The following is a 10,534-nucleotide window of genomic DNA, read 5'->3' on the forward strand; positions in this document are numbered from 1 at the left end:
CGACGCCTTGAGCCGCCACCGCCCTCGCATCTCGCGCCGCCGCCGCCGCCGCAGATTCCGCCGCCGCCGCTACAAAGCCGCGCCGCCTTGCCGCGCCTCGCCGCTGCCTCCTCCGCCCTGCGTAGCCACCGCCTGCGCCGCTAGCTGCTGCCGCCGTCGTCGCCCGACGCCGCCGTCGCTGTAGCCGCCGGAGCTCGCCGGAGCCGCCATAACCGCCGCTGCCGATGACCCGCCGGCCAATCCGCCCGAACCGGCCAAACCGGTATAAAACCGTCCTGGTCCGGTTTAATTTTTTTCCTTTAGGTTTACTTTGGTTTTTGTTTTAAAACCCGATTTAGTTTTTTTTAGTTAGATCTATTTAGAGAATGTCCTCTGTTTAGAACTAGTTAGTGAACGTTCGTTATTTAGCCTTTTCTTTTTCTGTTAATTTTAGTCAGGGACCTATTCGTAATTAGTTTCCCTACAATTTAGTCCCTGTACTTCAATCGATCATAACTTTTTACTCGTTATTACAAATCCAACGAAACCAACGCTCGCGTCTTCGCTATGATCTCCTCTATCCAGATAAACAACTTAAACATGTTTTTGAAAAGTTTAAAATTTGAATTAGGACAAATTTGAATTCAAACTTCTTTTGAGCATAACTTGAGTTTCGTAACTCTGTTTGAGTTGATTCTTTTTGCAGATCGAAGCTCTTGACCTAAACATTATGATAAGGCCAAATTCACATAATTTTGGTACTGTTAGAAATTGTTTTATGTTGCAAGAGCTATTTGCTTGGTTTTGATGTTTTCCGAATCGACTTCTTCGATCTTTCTGGTCTTTTGAGTGATTTCTTATGTGTGGTTACTATTGCTTGATTACGATAGATTGACCGGAGTGTGACGAGTAGAGCTATCAAGATTTTTGAGTGCGAATCATCTTCATCAACATTGCAGGCAAGTTCACACTTTGATCATACCTCTTTCGTACCCAGTTTTTATTGCATTAGATCAAACCTCAAACATTGCATGATTAGGATCTAATTAAATTGTGGGTATTGGGAAGTAGTTGATGAGGTAGGAACCTATTGCCCTGCATTCAAACCTTGGGAGTTACTATTACGTTATGCTTATACTGCTATGCTATGCTCGTAGACGTGGATTGGGTTTTGAGAGTATTCATGACAGATGTGAGATTGTTAATTAATGGTTTACTTAAGGTGGCAACATAAACACACATCTGGGTGGATTGAGGCACCTGGTTATTCCAGGATTGCCTATCTAAGCACTTGGGTAGACCAGGATTGCCTGTTTTTTTATGGACTGCCACCCAGGCTCAAAGGGATAATGAGATTTTTCATACTAGAAACTTCCGTGTGCAGCCACAAGCTATTATGGGCTCTAGCATAGTTGATTAAGCCGTGCGAACTCTTACAGGGTGGACTAGCAGATGTAGGGGAAAGTAGGTGCAACGGTCTATCCATCGTAAGGTGCTAGCACTTCTGAAAGACTATGTCTCGGTCATCCGTCTTCTCAAACACCATGTAGTGCGAGAAACCAAACGGAGGCGATCGAGTCTTGTGGGGAAAAGTGTGCAAACCTCTGCAGAGTGTATAAACTAATCATGGTTAGCCATGTCCCCGGTTATGGACAACTTGAGTATCTAGTACCTGGATTATCATGTGAATCTCGTCATGTTACTCTAATTAATTTTGTTGGGTTTTAATGAGTTACTTAATTGGGATTGAGAATGCTGTCAACCATTCTCAATGTTCAACAACCACCATGATAGTTAAATAAAATTTATTCCTTTGCAGTAGGGAAAAATTGGCTTTTCGCAAAAACCTTATAACCATAGAGCTTTTCCACCAGCCAAATATGCATGTAGTGATAGCCATTGTTCATCATTCTCTATGATGTGAATTTGCCAGTACATTCAATGTACTGACCCTTTGTGGCTGCAACATCTCATGTTGCAGGAATCTTACGACGAGTAAGTGATACGTTAGGGTTACGATTTCTACACTCAACTTTGCCGTTGGTGTTGATGGGAATCCACAACCTTGTTACTTCCGCTATTTTGGATTGAGGTAATAGTATTTACGTTACTTTTACATGTGATTTACCTCTATTATAAATCCTCGAGTACTGTGTGTGTCAGCATACTGATCCAGGGATGACACTTAAGCACAGAGACTTGATCCATTTGGGTCAGGTCGCTACAAGATGGTATCAGAGCACATGTTGACTGTAGGACGTGACCCTAGAAACTGGCAAGCCCATATAAAGGATTTTCTTTAAAACTTTCCTTTCAAAAAGATCTTTTACCTCTCTTCTCTTCTGAGCTTATTCAAAAATTCCCTTTAGTGAGACCATACCCCTTTCCCCTTTTGACCACACGAAGATTCGACTGATGAGACCACTCCAAGAAGTACAAGATATCAGACAACTAAGACCACTTCGGAATGAAGAGTATTTTTCGTGCATCTGAATAATGGAAACTGCAACAGTTGAAGACCGAAGACAAGTATAATTTGAAGGCTCTGAAGAATTCCCAGATATGTATGACCTAGGAAGGCTACCCTTATGGAACTTGGCAGACTATGGAAGTTGTCAATACCCGAGATCAAGGTGTATCGGAGAAAGACTGAAACAAGGAGCATGAGAACTCGAAGTTTTGTCAAGAAAACCCTAAGGCAGGAGATATCAATTATGGAAGATAGCTCATGGAATTGACAAGAGCAGAAACATGGTTATCCGTGATGTCATCACCCGCTAATGCTATTGTCACCGTGCTGAATTAAGGATGCATGTCTTCAGAATGGATTTGATAGAAGAAGGATGATGGAGCACCTATCATAAGATGAAGTTTTAGCCCTAGCCGGTGTATCACCAGGATCTGGAGTAGTACATCAAGAAGTTTAAAATGGAGCTCCAGGAAGTCGTATTAGACAAGGAAGTATTTCATGAGGAACTCGGGACCCTGAAGATGAGAGTAGCCAAGCTGGAGGAGCTACAACCTCGAGATACCGGAGATTTGTCAGGAACTGAAGGACAGTATGACCATGGCTCATGCCAAGGATGTTGAAACCCAGAAGTTTGGAATGCAACTCCAGAATATTCAAGGATGTCACGAGAGACTTTGCTATAGCAGAGATGAGCTGGCAAAAGGACTTGAGAAAGACAAGTATGACCGGAAGAAGCCATTGGAGGCATGAACAAGACTTGAAGAGTTATACGACCTTGAAGATTTATTGACCTTTAGAAGACCAAACCCCTTTCATATACCTACGTTAGATACGACATTTGTGAGCCGTCATTTGTTTGATGTTTTTTTTTGACAGCCACAATAAAATCTGTCTTTTCAAAACTTTTGTTTGTATTGTGTGTGTCCCTCTCCCTCTCTCTCATCTCACCCCAAACCCATGGACCCAATAGAGGATGAATGAAGATGAGCTTGTATTTTCTGGACCGATGAGTCAGTTGGAGACGGACCAATGGATTCAGAACATGAAGGATCACATGGAGAATAACCCTATAGTTGGACATGATATGACCCATCATGCTCTTCAGTGCTTTGAAAGAGGTGCTGCTACTTGGTGGAGGATGTACCAAACCATGAATGGATGGCAAGGAGTAACCACTTGGAGAGAATCAAAGTTGACTCTACAAAGATCTCACCTTGTGTCCCAGAATTTGAAGCCTTATGGAAAGGATAAGAACAAACCTTGTGCATGCAAGATTTGTGGAGAAATAGGACACACCCATAAAGAACACAAGGATGAATGCCCAAATTGTGAAGGAAGTCACCCAGTTGAAGAATGCCCAACTACGCAGATTACTTGTTTCTTGTGTGAAGGGACTACCCACTATCCTGCTCAGTGTCACATTTACCCCATGGTACAACGAACCATCCAGCAGAAGAAAGAAGTAATGAAAGGAGCCCTCATGGAAATTTTAGAAGAAGTTGTGATGAAGGAAGAGATGGAGGACACACCTAAAGAACACCCAAGTAAACCCTTCACTAAGTCTTGCTATTCATGTGGAGAAGAAGGACACATCTCCCAAAATTGTTTGAATGGGGATCTAGTAGAATTCCCGACGGAGGTAGTAGAATATGACCCACAAGAAATAGAAGCCATGATTGGCATGGAAAGGTCCAGGAAGAGAAGCAGATTGGATTCCTGGAAGGACCTGAGTCATATCACCTGTTATAGGTGCAAGGAGTCAGGGCACTACCTCAACAATTGCCCAAAAAGGAAACCTCAATACTTGTCAGAAGTAATATGTTTTAGTTGTAATGGAGCAGGGCACTTTGCTAGAGAAAGCCCCAAGGAGAAGGAAACTTGTGCTAGATAGTTGAGTTTGCAACAAAAGAAATGGAGTAGTAGAAGTGAGAACATTTTCTTTTATATTGAGGTGTTGATTTGAGACATGTAATGGAAAAGCGAGAGATTGTAATCACTTGAGAATGAATAAAGTTAAGCATCGTTGGAACTGATATGGATTTTATGAGTTGTTACTCTATGAAGAAGAATTTTGGCCATTTTGAGGATATGAGAAATATAGTCTATGGAAGATTTGTGCATTTTAAGGGTGGTAGTACCCTGTAAGAACCCTTAACCCTGAAAAGGATAAGGATACTCCACTGAATGGATTTCGGACAAAATGAATACGAGTTTTGTCTCGATATGTGTGATACCCCGAGCGTATGTGGGATGAAGTTGGATACCGTCAGTTGTTTGGACCAAATGCGATCAAGGAGTCAGAAGAGAATGTTAAGTTGATTCGAGATAGACTGAAGGTAGCTCAGTCCAGGCAGAAAAGTTATGTAGACTCAAAAACTCAAGGAGGTAGTCTATGAAATTGGAGACAGAGCATGTCTTCGTGTGTCCCCTCTGCGAGGAGTTAAACGGATTGGAGTTAAGGGACAGTTAGCCCCGAGATTTGTAGGACCATACCGAGTTTTGGAGCATATGGGAGAAGTGGCGAACAAGTTGGAGTCACCCGAAGGACTGTCAGGAGTTCATGATGTGTTTCACGTTTCCCAGTTGAAGAAGTGCCATACAGAGATGGCCAGTATTCCCCTATAAGGACGCTTGACCCTGGAAAGGATAATGATGTTCCACGAAGTGGAATATGGACTTCATAAGTATAAGTTTTTATCTCGGCATGAGGGATATCCCACGAGGATGAAGAGATGAATTACTATTAGATATAAAGGAGGTATGATGTCGGAAATATGGATAAATGGAAACTCCATGACGAGTCTGAGTAATCATGTCCTAGTTTGGTGCCAATAGAAGGAAGTAAGACAGTACAATTGGATGGATTTAAGAATACTAGGAAGTTGGAAGTTGGAATAATGATCAGTTGCCCGATGAGAAGTTCAAGGACTACAAGTGATGAGATGGACCATAACCCACAGGCCCCAGGACCTGCCAAGAAGCAAGAACACCCTTGCCGAAGGAAAAACCCTGGAAGAGAGTACGACCTTACCCACCGACGATTTTATAGGAGTAACGCAAAACCTGAGAGTTGTGAAGGAACGATAGATGTTTGTTTGGCTTGCAGAACGATGGATTTATCCGAACTTGGTTCGTCGACAAGAGAAATTCTGCAATGCTGGTGAGGATGACCGAGTGTTAGAATGCGAGGTTCGCTAAACCGTATACAAGGTAATGATTTGGGTGCGGGATGGATTGATCACCATACCAACTTACTCTTATTATTCGCCTTGCTATGTGGGATGGTAAATCTGAGTGACTTACCTATAGTAGAGAGACAACGATCAAACCTTGTTTAAACCCTAGAATGTTATAAGTATTTTCCCTTGTACAAGGCAGCCTTGCCAACCGTAGGTTATACGGTGAGATTCAACCCATACCCATTTCCTGCAGGAGAAACCATAAATTGTTGACCACCATGAGATATCGATTAGTTGTTTAAGTACTGGCGCCAGACCCGTCAGCTAAGAAGACCCAATCTCGGAAGAACCTTACCAAGATGAAAGACAGAAGAATTGAGGAAAAGGTTATGCCACTACCTGAAGAGCCTAGAGAATGAATTATCCTTACGATCTGAAAAGACCGGCACTGTCAACAATAAGGATGGAGTATATGAGTTTTGATGGAACCGTAACCATGCTTCTAAGGGTGGTAGCACCCCAGACCATGTGTGATGATCGATGGATTTTGAGGAGACCCCCAAACCCTAACCTATTTCTTGCTAGCCTCTCCGAATCTCGAGGACGAGATTCATTTTAAGGGTGGTAGGTTTGTAACATCCCAAAATTCTAAATTTTGGAATGTTATAATAAATAGATAGATTTGATTGATTGTCTAAAAGTGAGTGAATTCGAAACTTTTTGAAAGTTAAATGAGAGGGAATAAAAGGACTTTCCCAAACTTTCATATTTGCTTTCTGATCTCCATGAATTCAAATTCTTTTCAAATACAAAACCCTTGAGCGAAGATGATATTACTTCCTCCATTTAAATTAAATGAAAGGGTATTTGAAAATAATAGAATTTCATTTGGAAATATTTCAATTCATAAACTTCATGCAGCTCAATGATTTTCAAGAGCGAAGATAAAATGACTTCTTCAAATTATATGAAATATGAGTTGGGAGTTTCAAAGGATCAAATTCAAAGTCTTTTTGAATTTATTTTTAATTTGGAGATATTTGAGTTTTATTCAAATTATTTTTCTCCAAAAATAAATTATATGGAAAATAGGGTAACATGATTCCCTACATTAGAAAATTGGAGAAAAATTAATTTGAAATCATTTTGGTATTTTTAAAATAATTTTTGTTGGATTTTAATAGACCAGTAGCACTCTTTGATTTATCTGAATTTGTGTGGATTTTATTTGAAGTTATAAAAATGTTCACGTCATAGAAAATCTTTTTCTGAAAATTTTGATATATTATATGCCTATATAATACTTTTAGTTATTTCATTTTATTATTTTAATTGTCTAAAAATGTTTTTTTTAACTTGTGGACCGACCGGGCCGGCCCAGCCAGCCAGCCAGGCCACGGCCCAGCCGGCCCACGCGCCCGCACTGCCGCCTCCGACTCCGGGAGGAGTTTGCCGCTCGCACGCCTCCCGAGTCCGCCGCCGCGCCGCCTTGCTCGTCGTGCCCGCCCCGGCCTCCTCTGCCCCCTCCCGCACGCCACCGCGCCGTCCTCCTCCATAAATAGCCGGCCCCTCGAGCCCTGCGACGCCTTGAGCCGCCACCGCCCTCGCATCTCGCGCCGCCGCCGCCGCCGCAGATTCCGCCGCCGCCGCTACAAAGCCGCGCCGCCTTGCCGCGCCTCGCCGCTGCCTCCTCCGCCCTGCGTAGCCACCGCCTGCGCCGCTAGCTGCTGCCGCCGTCGTCGCCCGACGCCGCCGTCGCTGTAGCCGCCGGAGCTCGCCGGAGCCGCCATAACCGCCGCTGCCGATGACCCGCCGGCCAATCCGCCCGAACCGGCCAAACCGGTATAAAACCGTCCTGGTCCGGTTTAATTTTTTTCCTTTAGGTTTACTTTGGTTTTCGTTTTAAAACCCGATTTAGTTTTTTTTAGTTAGATCTATTTAGAGAACGTCCTCTGTTTAGAACTAGTTAGCGAACGTTCGTTATTTAGCCTTTTCTTTTTCTGTTAATTTTAGTCAGGGACCTATTCGTAATTAGTTTCCCTACAATTTAGTCCCTGTACTTCAATCGATCATAACTTTTTACTCGTTAGTACAAATCCAACGAAACCAACGCTCACGTCTTCGCTATGATCTCCTCTATCCAGATAAACAACTTAAACATGTTTTTGAAAAGTTTAAAATTTGAATTAGGACAAATTTGAATTCAAACTTCTTTTGAGCATAACTTGAGTTTCGTAACTCTGTTTGAGTTGATTCTTTTTGCAAATCGAAGCTCTTGACCTAAACATTATGATAAGGCCAAATTCACATAATTTTGGTACTGTTAGAAATTGTTTTATGTTGCAAGAGCTATTTGCTTGGTTTTGATGTTTTCCGAATCGACTTCTTCGATCTTTCTGGTCTTTTGAGTGATTTCTTATGTGTGGTTACTATTGCTTGATTACGATAGATTGACCGGAGTGTGACGAGTAGAGCTATCAAGATTCTTGAGTGCGAATCATCTTCATCAACATTGCAGGCAAGTTCACACTTTGATCATACCTCTTTCGTACCCAGTTTTTATTGCATTAGATCAAACCTCAAACATTGCATGATTAGGATCTAATTAAATTGTGGGTATTGGGAAGTAGTTGATGAGGTAGGAACCTATTGCCCTGCATTCAAACCTTGGGAGTTACTATTACGTTATGCTTATACTGCTATGCTATGCTCGTAGACGTGGATTGGGTTTTGAGAGTATTCATGACAGATGTGAGATTGTTAATTAATGGTTTACTTAAGGTGGCAACATAAACACACATCTGGGTGGATTGAGGCACCTGGTTATTCCAGGATTGCCTATCTAAGCACTTGTGTAGACCAGGATTGCCTGTTTTTTTATGGACCGCCACCCAGGCTCAAAGGGATAATGAGATTTTTCATACTAGAAACTTCCGTGTGCAGCCACAAGCTATTATGGGCTCTAGCATAGTTGATTAAGCCGTGCGAACTCTTAGAGGGTGGACTAGCAGATGTAGGGGAAAGTAGGTGCAACGGTCTATCCATCGTAAGGTGCTAGCACTTCTGAAAGACTATGTCTCGGTCATCCGTCTTCTCAAACACCATGTAGTGCGAGAAACCAAACGGAGGCGATCGAGTCTTGTGGGGAAAAGTGTGCAAACCTCTGCAGAGTGTATAAACTAATCATGGTTAGCCGTGTCCCCGGTTATGGACAACTTGAGTATCTAGTACCTGGATTATCATGTGAATCTCATCATGTTACTCTAATTAATTTTGTTGGGTTTTAATGATGTTACTTAATTGGGATTGAGAATGCTATCAACCATTCTCAATGTTCAACAACCACCATGATAGTTAAATAAAATTTGTTCCTTTGCAGTAGGGAAAAATTGGCTTTTCACAAAAACCTTATAACCATAGAGCTTTTCCACCAGCCAAATATGCATGTAGTGATAGCCATTGTTCATCATTCTCTATGGTGTGAATTTGCCAGTACATTCAATGTACTGACCCTTTGTGGCTGCAACGTCTCATGTTGCAGGAATCTTACGACGAGTAAGTGATACGTTAGGGTTACGATTTCTACACTCAACTTTGCCGTTGGTGTTGATGGGAATCCACAATCTTGTTACTTCCGCTATTTTGGATTGAGGTAATAGTATTTATGTTACTTTTACATGTGATTTACCTCTGTTATAAATCCTCAAGTACTGTGTGTGTCAGCATACCGATCCAGGGATGACACTTAAGCACAAAGACTTGATCCATTCGGGTCGGGTCGCTATAAAAACCAACGCAGTGCTCAAGAGGTAGCAAGAAGGATTTCTGGCGCCGTTGCCGGGGAGGTTCGCGCAAGTCAATATTTGACTCCTGACAACGAGCCATTTCTGGCGCCGTTGCAGGGGAGTCTACGCAGAAGTCAATGTACCAAGTACCCATCACAATCCTTATCTCCTGCATTACATTATTTGCCATTTGCCTCTCATTTTCCTCTCCCCCACTTCACCCTTGCCATTTTATTCGCCCTCTCTCTCTCTCTCTATCCTCCCTCTCTTTCTCTATTTGCCTCTTTTTGCCAGCTTGCTTTTTGTTTGCTTGTGTGTTGGATTGCTTGCTTGTCACGATGGCTCAAGATAACACTAAATTGTGTGACTTTACCAATACCAACAACAATGATTTTATTAGCACTCCGATTGCTCCTCTTACCGATGCTGAATCTTGTGAGATTAATACTTCTTTGTTGAATCTTGTCATGAAAGATCCATTTTCCGGCCTTCCTAGTGAAGATGCTGAAGGAAATATGCCCTAGAGGCAATAATAAAGTTATTATTTATTTCCTTATATCATGATAAATGTTTATTATTCATGATAGAATTGTATTAACCAGAAACATAATACATGTGTGAATACATAGACAAACAGAGTGTCACTAGTATGCCTCTACTTAACTAGCTCGTTAATCAAAGATGGTTATGTTTCCTAACCATGGACAAAGAGTTGTTATTTGATTAAATGGGATCACATCATTAGATCAATGATCTGATTGACATGACCCATTCCGTTAGCTTAGCACCTGATCGTTTAGTATGTTGCTATTGCTTTCTTCATGACTTATACATGTTCCTATGACTATGAGATTATGCAACTCCGGTTTGCCAGAGGAACACTTTGTGTGCTACCAAACATCACAACGTAAATGGGTGATTATAAAGGTGCTCTACAGGTGTCTCCAAAGGTACATGTTGGGTTGGCGTATTTTGAGATTAGGATTTGTCACTCCGATTGTCGGAGAGGTATCTCTGGGCCCTCTCGGTAATACACATCACATAAGCCTTGCAAGCATTGCAACTAATGAGTTAGTTGTGAGATGATGTATTACGGAACAAGTAAAGAGACTTGCCGGTAA

This window comes from Triticum dicoccoides, chromosome 5A (genome assembly GCF_002162155.2).
Source record: "Triticum dicoccoides isolate Atlit2015 ecotype Zavitan chromosome 5A, WEW_v2.0, whole genome shotgun sequence".
NCBI lineage: Eukaryota > Viridiplantae > Streptophyta > Magnoliopsida > Poales > Poaceae > Triticum > Triticum dicoccoides.